Source organism: Varroa destructor, unplaced genomic scaffold (genome assembly GCF_002443255.2).
Source record: "Varroa destructor unplaced genomic scaffold, Vdes_3.0 BEIS01000004.1, whole genome shotgun sequence".
NCBI lineage: Eukaryota > Metazoa > Arthropoda > Arachnida > Mesostigmata > Varroidae > Varroa > Varroa destructor.
In genome coordinates this window covers 35,516,556-35,532,412 of record NW_019211457.1, presented here as the reverse complement: position 1 = coordinate 35,532,412, position 15,857 = coordinate 35,516,556, and the positions used below count along the sequence as shown (strand labels likewise).

The 15,857-nt window shown below is 42.9% G+C and overlaps 2 protein-coding genes across 7 annotated transcripts in view; one reads left to right on the top strand and one right to left on the bottom strand.

The window, feature by feature from the left end:
- The window catches only part of LOC111249028 (uncharacterized), a 72,841-nt gene that overhangs the window by 42,233 nt on the left and 14,751 nt on the right, over window positions 1-15,857 (top strand). The gene's annotated exons all lie outside the window — the stretch shown is intronic.
- LOC147756131 (uncharacterized) overlaps window positions 1-15,857 on the bottom strand; it is an 86,682-nt gene that overhangs the window by 62,578 nt on the left and 8,247 nt on the right. For 2 of the 6 annotated variants that reach the window (XR_015326285.1, XR_015326290.1), the window contains exons 7-9: window positions 10,946-11,036; window positions 10,514-10,691; window positions 9,260-9,440 (exon numbers count right to left, since the gene is read on the bottom strand). The gene's annotated coding sequence lies outside the window, so the exon portion shown is untranslated. Of the gene's footprint in view, window positions 1-6,790; window positions 7,824-8,445; window positions 9,441-10,513; window positions 10,692-10,945; window positions 11,037-11,073; window positions 11,208-12,348; window positions 15,256-15,857 lie in introns of those variants that run through there. The other 4 variants (XR_015326287.1, XR_015326286.1, XM_086986897.1 and 1 more) reach the window with 4 other exon arrangements.

Genomic DNA, 15,857 nt, shown 5'->3' with positions numbered 1-15,857 from the left:
GTCGAAACAGTCGTAGCTTGTTATGTTTATTCAAAAAGAACATACCAAGGATCGTCATTCCTAACCATGACAGCCTTAATCGTATTGGTGAACGCAAATATCGCAGAACTATTCGCTCAAGTCAAATTTGCTAGACACTGATGGCTACCGAAGAAGTGAGGGAAGTCATTCGATCGTTACTAGTGGTGCAGCCGTTTTGGGTTGTTAAGTATCTTGAAGAATACGATTTACACGTCCAGCGCCAGAGTAGCCGCCACCGCCGGCGTCGCCATGCTTGGCCATACAGAGCTGGCAGAAATCAAAATCGGCTGCAAAGATGACATGAGGAATTTCGGATGGCCTACCATTTTGTTTTTATATCCTGTGTGTATCTTCGCTTCTCTTCTTCATGAGAATTGGATTGATTACCGCGGTTTAAATTCTATCGAAATATCGTAGGACAACTTCAGAATTTCCTCTTCCAGTCCCACAGCGTGACACGGGCCAATCGATGCGGTCTTGGGCGAATAGATTTGTTCATTAGGATGACTGTGATTATGAATATTTAAATGGGCTCTATCACAACTTCAGCTCTTCAACCTGCATTTATTTCAGCGGAACTAAATGTCACCATCGTTGTTGAACATAAGAAATTGCTGTACATATCATAATGGCAATATAGATACAATCGTTGGCTTGCTCTTGGTACAGCTCTCTTTGAGCCAATGTAATAAACAGACGTACGAAGCTAAAGTTTTTGAATAACGGATCGCCTGCTTTCTGACATCGATCAGATATTTACAGCTAATGTCTAAGGTAGTAGACGACAGTACGCAGCTGTTGTCGTTCTATATTTACTTCTGGTAATGATAATAATAGAACGATAAGTACCTAGTATGTTTTCAAGCACTATTGCTCTTCAGCAACGGCGACTGTATCACACAGTATCGGTGCATATAACAGGCCGTGTTATCATTAGCTTATATGGGCAGATATGCACACGTAGATGCTTGCTCGATAGTACAACGCAGACATGGGTCAGTAGCGGCCAGTCAGTATTAGCTTGTGTCGCTTGGTAGTTTGTACAATTTATGCGCTACGGCCGATCGTATTATTACAACCAGTAATAGTAGCAGGACGGCGGTCGGTGCTCGATGCTGGTATTGTTGTTTTTAATGCTTGTGCCACTGGACGATAGCACAAGCGTTCATTTGCTGGGCCGCTTGGTCTCTGGGTGCTTCTCCATCGACTAGCGTCGTTGCCGTCGCGGCCTTTGCTGGAACTGGCGCTGTTGTTGTCGTCGTAGCTGGTACAGCGAGTGACAGCCAGTAAGAGCGATCACCTCAGCGACCAAGCGAGGATTACATACGGCAGCATCCCTGCCATACCACGCCAAACAGACACACCGACCGACAGCCAGCAACGCTAGCGATAGCGGCTGCCGCCGCCACTGCGATGGCCGCTGCGGCGCGGCTGCTCTCGCTGTCGCTATTATAACTAGAGAGCTAGAGTGCCAGCGACCGACCGACTGAGAGTCCGCTGCTGCCGCCGCCGCCAGCGTCGGTTTTCATTCAATTGCTGTACGGCTGAAGCTAGTGCTTTTGCAGTCTTAGCTGAGATGGCTGTCCCGATGCCTACCACCACTATTACGACAACTACCTTTTCTGCTGTCGCTACTTCTAGCACTGCTTTTCTCCTATTATGACGACTGCGAAGGGACCTAGCGCCTCCTGCAACGTCTCAAACTGCGTTCGGTTTACTTTGCACCGATCTTTCTGTCTATCTCTTTCTTGTTGACGTCGACCATCAGGAGCATTTTTTACATTTTGGCCGGCAGTGACAACATTAGCGTCTCAGTAACAGCGGCCATGGCCGCAGCAGTCATTGGTGTTGACCAGCTTAAATGCTCGAGCTGCGCCACTCTTCCACACGTGCTCCGAGCACTCTCTTTTATCTGACTTCAGTAATATGTATCAGCCATATTCTGTCGTTTTAAGAACTCATATTACTAAAACCGCTCATACATTCATGTAATTCTGTGGGCGAGAAATAGCAGCATAGTGTTACATATAACCCATAAGTGCAATTGATATTTGATTATACAGACCCGTATGTACTGGTCACCGCTTAAACTCGCAATAGCTAAAAAGTAAATGCACACTAAAAAAGAGTTGCTGCATTTACCGAAAATGTATTACCGCAGGCATTAGACAGCTGCTAGTTGTGTTGTGGGGATTCAATATCCTAGCCGTCAGCGTGTAGCGATTATGGCGCGTTATGTCTTCAGTGAAGGTGGTCGGTCATCCGTCACTCGGTATCAGTTGGTACGACTGTAATCAACGTCGCGGACATCACCTCGAAGGTCACAACTGCCACCCATTATAAAGTTGCACTTCCATGTCTCAATGTTCCGCCTCATCTATGCCATGGCTCACCTTACCTATCAGTCGTCGGGTGGTGGAACAGAACAACACATACGTACGTGCGGGCGGGCGTGCGTGCGTGCATACGCGCGTCTACGATATGCGGCATTTGACGAAGACGACAGACGAAAAGAAGACGATCAATAATTATTTTAGAAATTATTGTAGTAGGGGAATGGGAACGCGTACAGATATCTGTTTGCTGTTTATTGTTACGCTAGTCGCAGTTTATATGACGCGCCGCTATGCTACCATCTCTTTACGAATTCCAGCCTTACGACAATAGATGCATGTATATGTTTTTTCGAAATTATTCGTAAATTCCACACCATATCGAAATACATGTGTTGTTTTGATATCATTGCAGGCTCCAGAATATAAATGTCACAGTGCACCTGGGTGCCCTGAATTGTCTCCATATAATTTCAATATACATATTTATATTGTTCTAAACCACGTTGCGGTTAGATAGCAATAGCTGTTCAAATAAACTAATAGGATCGAAAAGTGTTCTTTTCAAGGTTGGATGTGTCAACCATTTAAGCTGCAACATAACGGGTTAAATAAGCTTTTCATGCTATTTTTGAAACCCTCCCACGTTATATAGTAATCGCAACGTTTGTTAGGTACTCATAAAGCGCGAATTAGCGATGAAATAACGATAGCGTCAGCTTTTTTCTGTACATGCTGAAAGCAGTGCAGAAGCAGTACATAGGAGAAATTGCGACTCTCATAAACTTCCTTAATATGTTTAGATTTTTTAACTTAGATTTATATATATATATAAATCTTACAGCTGATAACGTTCTGCTCGAGTTGCCGGTTGGTTTTTGTGAACGCTATCTGTAATAACACTATTCTTTAACTAAAGGTATACATATCGTAATACAGTCGAGATTTTTAATATTAATAAGTGCTAAATCGAGGCTACTTTAGGTCTATCTAATCTGTTATGATCCAAGCTTTAATTTTATAAGCACAATACCTTTATTTCTTAACTTTTGCATCCAAATTCTGAAAAGCGTTTTGTCTACCAATGACACCCGATCGATGGCTCTCGTTACTCGGGTAGTCGCACTCAAATCAGTATCCCCGAAAAATCTTGATCCAAATAAGCTTCGAAGCGGCCTGTTTTAAATTTCATAAAACCATTTTTAGGACCCATGAAACGAACCAAGAACATTTCACACTGAATTTCATCCTCATTTAACAGCAGCTTGCGCGTTTTCTAAGGCTTCTTATACGCAGACGACAAACAAATGGCAACATTCAGATCTCCTCGGTTTGCTGGTGTCCTGTTCTTAAGCGTTTGGTGCATGACCGCGATTCGTTCCTTGATAACGTTTAGTGCGGGTCAGTCTCGGTTAACCGTCTAATGAGTGAAACCCAAAGCGACGAAATACGAAACCCCTGGCTTTAGGAATCGACTTGGATTTTCCGCATTGGAGTGCTCCCGGTGTCTTGTATGAGCCGCATTAGAAGCGTCGTTCAAAAAGTCAAAGGTTCAATAGAAAAACTGGCCTTTATTAACCTGTCGATCTAGTTTATTCACTTAATTTTAGAAGTCAACTAGTAGGACCTATGCTTCGTCGGTCGTAAGATTTGTGTAAAGTTATGGTAAGTATGTTCGTTTATCCGCTTAACCGATTTCCTGCCTTCACCATCCAAGTTTACCCTGCTCCTCCATCTATCATGGCTTTAGGTGGAATCCATTTGCTTGATTGGCTAAATCACTCACATCATCTAAAAGAAAGTGCATGCAATTGTAGGTGCAATTTTAACTAGAAATCTCTGTCAACTTGACTTACGAAGTCTTGGAAGAAGACCTTGGAGTCTTCGAAACGGAAGCTCCTAAGGTTTTCTTTTACTCTGCTTCCGCCAGTTTCTGCTGTTTCTACTGATATGATTACAGAAGGTTATCTTGCTTTTAGCTTTTGCCGCGCGAGCTTTGCCCGCGAATGTTGCAATAAATTATATATTGAGCCTCCTTCAAGGCTGCATCACTTCCGTGTTTTTTTTAACATTCTAGAGCCAAACCTCTTTTTTGGCTTTTGATTGGGGTTTCAATTGGTTTGAAGTAATTTCGAAACGGAGAGGTCTCTCCTTGGCCTAACGATGGCGCAGACAATAAAATCGAACTGTTGAGGGACCATTGTAAGGAACTACTGGTTGGTTCTTTAGGCGCCAAAGCAGAACATGTGTCCACGCTGCAACTGACATTGTGGATGCGCCGGAGTCACAGCAATAACATCCATAGCCACATCAACAGCAATCAGAAATGTCTGCCTATTCTCGCCAATATTGTTGTCTGTGGTAACCGCTGTCGTCGTCGTCGTCGTCGTCGTCGTCGTCGCCGCCGCCGCCGCCGCCGCCGCCGCCGCCGTCACCACCACCACCACCACCACCACCACTGTTGCTGAAGCGAACTATTTCGAATTGGGCCAGTCTCTCGTCGTCCCTTCCCCTTACTCCGTCTGTCTACCTGCCTTCTCGCCTGCTCTTTGTTTCGCTTTCTATTTCCTCTCAGTCGATGAATGGCAGCCTCGCTACTGGCCGCAGAAGGTCCGCTTGTGCCACACTCGAGCGATGACTAAGGCAATGAAACTAGCTTGAATTTCATATTTTTGCTTTCTGGTAATAAATCATAACACAAAACCGGCACTTTACGTACTAGTAGGCTGTTGAATGAGTCTGGTGCATCCCTGTTTCTGTCGTCTGTAATTTGCCGCTATCGTCGTCCTTATAGGTACTATTGCCGTTGATTTTTTTCTCTGTTAGTGATGCTTTGGATTTTTCTAACCGACTTCATCCATGGTAAATGTGTCAGTGAAACGACTAGTTGTACTAGTGAATAGCAGTACCAGTCGTAGTAGAGTCGGCTTAGATTCTGGCATGATCGCTTAGAATGCTAACTCCATGGTTCGGTTTCGTACGATTGATGCGATGATGACTTAATCTACGGTGTCGCGTAAAATAGTATTACGATGCTGCCATGCTTCGATTTCGTGAGAGGTAGTTAAGGACGAGCGAGGACAGAAGGAGACAAGCAGACTGCGAATGGAGACGAGTACAAGTGCAAACAGATGGCTAGTGTAGCTACATCATAGACGCAGGGACGGCTGATAACACACATCGATACAGCTAAAAGACAATGATGACATATCTGTTGCTCGATAGATTTATGCGTTAAAAAAAAACCAGTTCATCGAGCAGCTGGCCGTATTCGTATCAGCTTACTGTATTGTATTGCATAAAATTATCGTTGGGACAAGTGTTCCGGCCATTGGCGTAATTATAAATAATGTTGCTTTACTCAACGTTGCTGCGAATGTGCCGCGTTGAAGTTGGCGTCACGGCAACTACCGTCGCTCTAGCATAATTATTAATATAATTGTTTGTATACTGGCGACAAATTGCGCGGCCTATACACGTAATGTACTATTATCCAGTTTAAGGACGTCGCCATCACGCACACACCAGGTAGGCACGGCAGGAACTAGTACGCGATACTGTGAACACGATCAGCTACGGTGCTTTCGCAGTTCATTTATATATTATGTATTATTGATACTTATTCGTCCAGTCATTCACCCCGTCCTAATGCTCAACGGCAACAATTTATCATTGCCGCAGAGCAATATCTAAGTCGAGTTAAAAACAAAAGACGATTGTAATACGTTTCATGGAGTTTGTGTACGTGCGCCTTAGCATACATGCCAATATATATATGTGTTTAGCACATCGCCAATCTGACGTAGATCCAACCTACACTTTTCTGATTTACGCCAGTAGCAATCCTACTGTCATCGATTCCCTTGTTGGTGCCTTTTCTTCATCTACAGATCTCCCACAGATGTAGAAATGCTAAGATGTAAATGTGAAGTAGTAAAACACACTGTGATAGTAGTTAGAATGTGCGAAAAGCGTAAGCGCAATGGTGATGGCACTCGGGGTCGCCGCTGGTGCCCATTGTTATGCGATTTCCTTCGGGTGCTATAATATACTACTACTGCTATTACAACATTGTAGCACGCAACACTTCTTCCTATCGACGGTGTTGTTAGTTGTTCTTTGCATCATGTCAAGTGTTGTTAATGTATTCGACGGCACACTCTATTTGACACATCCGTGTGAAGATATTGGCATTGGCCTGCTGCTCCTGCAGCGGGCCAATGCCAATAATATCTGCTACTACCCGTCAATGTGTGTATGTAGATTTGCCTATGTCTGTATGTATTGGCTTTTCAAGCTTTTGGGTGATTTATTGTTATTGTTTAAATGAATGACACCCAGCTGGAAACTGGCCCGTTATCTATATTAACGACGTCAATAGTTCATATATATTACATATATATATATATATATATATATATATATATATATATATTATTGGTATTATATTAAGTCAAAATGTGCTCCTCTGTTCTTCATCGAAGCTACTGTGATTTTGTCGGATACTATCGTATGTAGGTTAGTGCACCTATCGACTGGCAGAATTTGATGTAGGATGTGGATAAGAATGCCCGCTCTTGCGTTACGAAAGCAGGATCTTTTTTACGAAATTTGCGACAATGTTTATTAAAATTAGGATTGACACTGATGTTTCATTAGCTTCTTGTTTGACCTACTACCGTCTAATGGATCACACTTTTGTATTATAATGGATGCAGTCAAAAATATATTTTCACGATGACCGGTATTCGCAAAAGGAGTAGTTCTGCGTTATCCTAAATTTGATCGACAACGATTTGGCACCCGAATTTTCCACTAGATACTATATAGAAAGACTTCCATTTGAAAGGTCGTGCGACGACAACGATTTTTTGGTGGCTTGAGGCAGCTTTTTCACTGGATTGCGGTGCTTAGCTTGATAAATTAAGCCATCTCGTCCAATTGGGCTGACGTTACGTCTAAAAGTCTGTTAAAGAGAAACGCTGCTATGCCATGAGTGGTACGACCCATATACCCCAGAACTTTGGTAGCAGATCCATAAGACACTGCAGGACAGTCTGTCATTTCTGTCGAGCTCTACAAAAGTTCTCCCTCTCCCCCCTCTCTCTCTCTCTCTCTCTCTCTCTCTCTCTCCCTCTCTCTCCCTAGCGACCATCAAGGACAAGCTTAAAAAATGACTTTTAAATTTTTTGTCTCCGGAGACAGCATGATGTCAGATGAGCTTAAAGCCGTCTTACAGCAGATGCCGAAAGGAGAGATGTCACTACAAAAATGAGAGATCATTAAATCAGACAGACAGATTAATGGCCTTTACACGACTACCATGCGCACGACATCCGTACACAATCAATGCGAACTTTAGAACGAGCATACTACATATGAATTTAAACACACATTGACGGTCGCCCGCGTCGGACCACAGCGCAAAATACAGTATTTGCATTTATCACAGTTTGTACACGTACGGATCTGAAAAGGTAAAAGAACGTGTCAAAGCCGCAATGTTGTTTGTGCTGCACTCGACACGCCTTAATATGAGTAATTTTTTTCCCTAAAAAAAAATCCAAGTACCAGAACGTACGCAGACGGGCTAAGCATGTATCGGGAAAGTAATGTTTGGCGACATCGCAGTTAACGTTTCCTGTTAGCTTTTCATTTTAACGTACGAAAGATGTTCTTCCAGAAGACGGAGTAAATTATAATTTTAACGCAAGTAATGTACTGTTCGATTATTTATGAGTACCAATTTATGCACGAGCAACTTTAAAGGAAAAAACTGTGGAATGAATCGAAGATCGTGCAGAACGTAGTTTCAATGTTCTCATTAAGCAATAGGTGTCATGATGTTTTTGCATGCACTTGTGTACGTCGTATAATAACTGAGCTTGCATTTCGTTCGATTACGCGTATACAATGATACCCCAGTGGCAGTTCTTTTCCCGTCCGTTACTTTCGTAAGCGTGTAATGGTAAGTGTGCTTTAATATGAACATTAACTCGTACTTTTACCTACGCGCTCCCAACATGTCTGAGCAGTTCTTCAGCTAGTTCCTTCGGAGGAATTATTCCTAGGAAATAAGTTCTTATGAAAATCGCTCAACGATCGGTTTCGCTTTAATTTTGCGGCCTTCAGATCTGCGTCTGAACGTCCGATGAGGACACCGTTTGTAAAATTCACGCCTTCTTGTGTTCATGTATTTTGTTTTATATGTATAAACTGAGCTAAACTTTAACTCTAGACTTTTTAACGTGACGGGCATTGATCTGGCCGCCATTCTTTCTAGAATACAGCAAGAAACTCATTAGGGTAAAAAAACAATGTACCATCTTTGCAATTTGAGCAACAATGGGTAGTAATCCAAATTTTTCGTGCTGAACGAATTTTGACGAAAATCAAAAACTTCTTTTTTACTTAAAATGTACAGTGTACTTATTCCGAGTTCGCCTGCGACGTCTGGAAGATCCGAAGAAGATTCGCCTGAGGCAAGCCGAAAGGTTTTCAGTAGGTTTTGATTAACAGAGCTTAAAAAATTGTCGAAGCGGCTCAAAGGCCATTTTTCATACATCGGGATTTTTTTGGTAGCGAAAATAACGGCCGTTTAGTAGAAATATATACTAATCGTCAATTGGGTTGCTAACGGTCAGTCTTTGTTGACTTTTTATCCATGCATTTTTGGGACTTGTAACCTGCTATCAGCCCTAAATCGTACTTCGCTGGAATTTTTTTTTATGTAGCATGTTTGATCGATACTTGAACGAGTTTATACCTACTGATATTGACGCACCTTTATTGTCAAAAAAAAAAGTGTTCCCGGGCTAAAAAATAATATTTTGAAAATGACCATTGTGTAGTGAACATATATCAAAAAAGAGAAATATTAAAGGTAAGGCAGTGGGGCATACGACCTGTGCGATGAAAGACGATTAGGTGTTGAACGAGGTGCGTTTTGCTGACGCGATGACAGGCAGCAATCGAGATGCGTAGATGTCTTGTTAACGTGTAGATTTCGGATACTGGTCGGACAACTGTTTGGTTTTGTTGCGATTTCCATAAGAATCACAATAATCCTCTTCAGCTTCGCCATCACTTTTGACCGGTCCGTGGCCCAGTAAACACACATAGTTTATACGAAGGTTAGTCGAAAATATCGTTTCGACGACGAAGCCCCCAGGGAGTCTTCGGTCATCGACGCCATGTAGCGCACCCAACCCTAACAGTGAAAGCTACGAAATCTGCTGCAAAATATCATCACTACCTGCAGCTTCAACAAAGTAGCTGTCTCGGGGCTCAAAGATGGACTAAACCAAGTTACAAACTGCTGTCAGCTAACAGAAGACAGAGTATTAGGCACAGCGAAAACGATGCATGATATTCGATAGCATTCCCCCAGCAGGATATAAGGAATTGTGCCGATTTGACCTGTCAATGAAGATCAGTTAATACTGTCCTAGTTGCACAAAGACGTACCATTGTTTATATGTACCCTAATATAGCGCAATATTTTTGTAATATACATGAGCACTTAAGTAGTGTATCCACGAGATGAAGGTAGCCCAACACGGGCGAAACGCCTATAGTATAAATTGAAGTTTGATACAAATACCCCCCCCCCGCCCCCCCAAATAGATTATCTCACGTTCTGTTGCCCTGTTCTGTCGCCGCACTCCCCGTGCACACCGTTAATGATCGCAACTGTAATAAGTAGCCTGTCTAAGTTAACATTGTTTTTCTAAATAACTGACGTATCGGTAATATGACTGGTAATACACCGCGAAGATTGCGGAACCCCACGATATGCAGTTGCTTCGCTTATACTTAACTGGAACTTGCAGTACCGTTAAATCTAAGGCGACTCAAGTATTTAGGAGGTTCTGGTATTGTTTGTACCAACATATAATTGTCACAATTAGGATTTATGTCATCATCGTATGTAGCTTTTTACATAGACAATTGTAATAAGCGCACATTTGTCTAGTCGCATCCCTTCGCATGGAACGGTCGCTAAACAGCGGAAGCTCATTCTGCCAAATTGAGCGAATTCGTTAGTTCAAGTTAAATTAAGCGGAAAATATGAAACAACGTCAACGAACTTTCTGCCCGTTGGCATGTCGACCTTCCCTTTCGAGGGCGAGGAAAAGAGAGAGGATTCGTATACTCACCGAAATGAATCAGCAAGAGCAACACATACACAGAAGATAGCAAATGTAGATGTCATTTGTTCACCCTCGTGTCCCACCGAACCGCTCTCGCGTCTCCGATAGCCACCAGCTCCCTGCTCGCCAATACCGATGTCGACTGTTGTGACTGAGTGCTGGCTCTGTAAATTGGCCAGTTAAGCTGGCAGATAGATTCACGAGGTATGAAAAACGATCTGCACGTCGGCCCAATTTATGAGCTAGTATGTTTGCTGTTGACGCTAACATTCCCAATCACAGCAGAGTAGAACGAGAATCCTAACACTGACATTAATACTGAGACCCAAGTCAACTTGACAGTTCTTTCCGTTTTCCCATTCCTAATGCACAATGAATTAAAAGTATGTACGATGATTATATATACGATATATGTCGAGGCCATTAGCGTGTACTCACATAACATAATCTAAAGGCGATTGCGGCCATCTAGTACAGAAGTGTTTAGGATAAACTTCCAGAGTTCAAGTTCAATGCGAAATAATGGGATCTGTAAGAGACACGAAACAGAAAGAAAGCTCCTATGGAAACCAGGGTCTTCGTGACGGTTCTGCTCGAGCGTCTTTGTCTAGGGAACGTAAGGACGCTTATGGTGCCTAGACCCGAAAGCTGGCATCAGCATACATCATCTCGTACCGGGGACCGGCCGTCCGAAGTGATGCTTAACAGTAAAATTCAAACATTCATAAGGCTAAACTCAAGGCGTGCTGAAACCCGTTCTCTACGAACATCTATTATTTTTAGCAGGATATTTACGAACTCTCCGAGAAAGTTCAGATAAGGTAATGTGTCCTCGTATTTACTTGAATTTAGATCAGTTCGTGGCAACGTTTTGCTCACTGATCTGAGAACAAATTTATCATTGTAATATTGTCTAATTCTTCTTTAAATAAAAAGATATATACAGATGTGCTGTATGTTCGCCAAGCGAACATAAGCTACAAATCCGTTCTCCCGCACGGAGGCAAATCAATATTTGTACGTGGTTTCTGTTACCGGCAATTACCGACTAATTAGAATCATAGGGGTATCTCCATGACCGGCAGGCTGCACATAATAAAACTCCCAATGCCGTTCCTGCATCTACCTTTTTTCAGATATTTTTCTGTATCTTTGCGGCTCGGTTTGTTTGCTTTTCGACAAAAGCTAGTGCTAATTCGGTACTTGCACAAAGTCCAATAGTTATCCTATGACGAATAACCTGCGTGCGGATGTCACAATTGAGCCGTCTTCTCGCCATTTGACTTAATCTCTGTGCTGCAGATAGAATTAAAGTTTTAGCGACTGAGGTATCTACTCTGTTGATCCGTTAGAGTCGTCAGCCGCTTGAGCAATGCTGTTCTTAAGCTAATAAACATTACGGAAAAAGCCTGTGAATCATATAGTGCCATACCCATTTCGCCAGGAGTAACGATCTATTATAGGTGCAATAAAAAGCTAATAAGTTGCTTATATTTTCAGTCCTTTACGGTGCACCCGTATTGGAGGCGCACCAGCACGCGCGCGATCTAACAAGCGCAGAGGTTTCTCATCGGGCTTAATACATTGGGATCTATTTTTACAGTTCTGTTCCAACGGTTTCACCAGAAGACCACGTAATGTTGTTTACTTAAGAGTCACCCTACTTTGGTACTACTCTCAAAAATAAGTTGATCTTACATACAAACGCTAGTCAATAAGGCTACGATATACTTATTTAAAACATTAGAATGACACTTAATTTCCTCCAAGACGAAAGCTTAACGAAATACGAATTACAGTACAATAAAACAACATCGACATTTTCACATAATACTATTTTTTTATATTTTATAAATGTCCATATTTATTATTATGTCGTCTTTTATACAAAATCTGTCTTCTTGTCTAGGCATGCATACACGTTGCTACCGACATAGTTCAACTACAAACGGTAATATCAAAATGTATCTTTGACGATCTATACGTGACTCTAAGCTCTTCCGTATGCGTGTACATATAACACGTACGCTGTGTGTAGCAGCAAATTTGCCTGTATAAACGTGTTTTCACGCACGAATAAATTCAAAATTTTATGCTTGTTTATGTCATGCAATAATAGCAGTCAGCTCTGTCGGCACCAACAGCGGTCGTAGTTCCGTTCGTTTCGACTCTCCTATCGTCGAAATAAAGTGATTGCCATGAATCAGAAAGCTCGTTAAGTTACCATTGCTGTCATTAGTACTACTGCTGCTGCAACTTCTGCAACCTTCGCAGTCATTTGACGCGCTGTTAACTACCCGTTGTCACCTATTATATTCTACCCGATGCTTCCCCGATTACCATATAATGTCGCGCGACTTGGACAAAAATAAAAGCGAAGGGATAGGGAGTTAGCTTTATGAGTAACACGGCGTTACTACATCTTCGTCTGCTATTGGTACCTCACGAAAGAGGCTAAATTGTGTAGTCTAATGCTGTCCTTATTGTTGGTGCTGTTCCGAGAAGTAGCAGTAGCCGCTGCCACTGACGCTCCTCATTAAAACAAAACGATCATAAGCAATAGGGGACCATGACGCAACAGCGAACGTAGAAGTACTGCGTCGTTTCTTTTGGCCGAAATCTAGCTACTAGTATACGTAAACCATCCTATCATTACTGCGTTATCGGCGACAGATACGAGAGAACAATACGTGAATTCTGTTGTGATACATGTGTTAGGAACAACTGCTCCCAATTAAGAACGATGAGAGTTCAGGGTGAAAATGAATACTTATCTTGATTCAGCATGGAAAGTGTGAAACATGCAACCTGTGTTTCAAGCGTAACGACTGACAGAAAATCATCGAGGATAAATTTATTCCCAAATCGAGTTCTAGTGGGGTGTTGGTCAACTACATTTTGTTTACAAGCAATCACTAGGCCTGCACATTAACTGATAGCACGAAGCCATATTATGTATGGAAGTCTAAATTATATCATCATAATTATTACTAATGATTTGAACATCATCCGTACCGTTATCGTACGATCCCATTATCCTTATCACCATTTTCACAAGACAGTGCATGCCTACCACCATGAACATTAAATTTGGCGCCGCTGGTGGTCGCCTTAGGTGAGCGAAAGCCTCAGATAGCAGGCCGCTATGTCAACAACAGCAACGCTAGCCGCAATAATAGGGGCGACTCTCCAGTTAAGATAACAAAAACCGACGGGACTAGTAGTAACAAAAGCTGATAACAAGGGAGATCGAGGAGCTGTCACAGCGAACGCGTTGTCGAAACGGCTGATATGCGCATTTACGTCCATCCGTTTGCCGTGGGCATGAGCTTGTCAACAGCGAGAAGCTGGAGGAGAGTTGAATCGTCGTGTGAATCATCTTCAGCAGCATGTCGTCATCGCCGCCGTTGTTTATCTTCACGGTTGGTCATGCAGGAGGAGCCAGTCGCGCAAGCCACCAATAGTAACGTGCTAATCCAATGATGAGCATGCCATTATATTGGCGATAGCCGACGACGTAGGGGGTTCGTGCGCTTAATTGCCCATCTGCTCACGTCCACTCTTAGTTAATTGCTGTGAAAGTACATTTGCTTTTTATGCGTACGGAAGCAAATTATTATTGATTGAAATTTAAATCGTTACGTCTTTACTCTCTTTCAAGATGCTATTCGGTGCCAATCAACTATACGGCCTCTTCTTGGACTCGAAGCAGTAAATACTGACACCGGATTAGCGACAGAGGAAGGTGCAAGTGAAGTGGGTATGACTTCACTCAGCAAGTACGTCCCGCACTATCGCGGCAAGTACCTTAGCCCTTAAGCAAGGCCATAAACGAAGCTTACGCATAAACTTCTTGTTGAACGTGGGTGGGCAGGCCCCCATGTGTCATTATATTCATATCTTTTTATCTGATCGACAGGCTGTCCGGTTAATCACCTGATTGATTATTTTCTTCCTTGGAGAAAAGCTGACTGGCAGCCTGCATAGACAGACTGTATATTAAGCCTGTAACTTCTATTAAGATTTGGGGTAAGTTTGCTTACGTAGCCTATTTTCACGTCAAGTAAGTATATCGATCAGTACACTGGTGCGTAGAGCTAGAGCGCTAGGACTGAAAAGGGAACAGGTGTTGAACAAACCGATTCACGTGAACGATGCGGGCATCACGAGTAACAGTACCCTGTAACTACAACGGTGCCAACGTCACTCATAGTGAAATATGGTTAAGAGTTGTCATCGTTTTCACCAGCTTTTCCCGCAAGGAAGCGACTGGCGTCGCTCATCCCAGTAGCCTGTTATGGCTGGTTAACATCACTGAAATGCTTGAAATGGCTGACTGTTTAACGCGAATAGTTCATCGTCTGCTTCGCTCCATTGGGTCGCCACAATGGGGAGTTAGGTTTCAGATCGTCGACGTCGATGATGGTGATGCCTACGCCGCCGTTGGCGATCAATGGAAGCGGCGGCGGCGGGATTACTAGCGTGGGCAAACGCAAGCATAAAAGGAAGGCAGTCGAGCAAAGGTAATGAACAGACGAGTTGGGAAAACAGTAAGTTGTTACACAAAGCCGTGACAGACATCGCCGACGTCGTGATTGCGACGCGGTAGCCGAGCTTGTTCACGTTGCAGTTCAGCGTCCGTGTAACGGTAGTGCCGGTAGACAGTAGAGTGGCAAGACAACAGAACAAGTGATTGACGCGTTCGCTATCGCTGCAGGATTAGTTGATATCCTCCTTCACTTCTACAACTACAATTGGTAAAGACAATAGCAACGAATGATATCTGAAGCAACAATGGGATCACACGTCGTACCGTTACAGCATATTATGGGCAAAGTAACAGAGCGCAACAGCTTAACCGGTTACTTGCGTATAAATATCTCGCTGCTCCAAACAGTATTAATGCTGCAGCTAGACAACATGGTCCGATCAAACGTATTTAGGAATCACCGCTATTAATACGACAGCTGAGCGCAGAAGTCGATCGAAATCGGTGCCTCTCGCTCCATCAGCTACACCACAAGAGGCTTCATTTAGAAAGTTCTAAGCTGAAGTAGACAATCGAAGGTTAATGTGAAATCAAACTAAGACGTTTTTGAAGCATTCATTATTTAAAGCAAAACAATATTTGGTGATCTAGTTGCCGCTTTCCATCTCTTGTGTGATTTGGAAGAGAGCCGATTTCTTCGGCCGGATTCGAATCAACTAGTAATAGGGATGTGAGCACATCTAGGCGCACAGACGAATAAAGCGAACCGGATCCCTATAAAAAAAAATATTATACCGTTAGAAATTATTCATGTGCCCCAAGAAGCGTTCTGCAAAATCGTTGCGTGAATTCAGCCAGTCG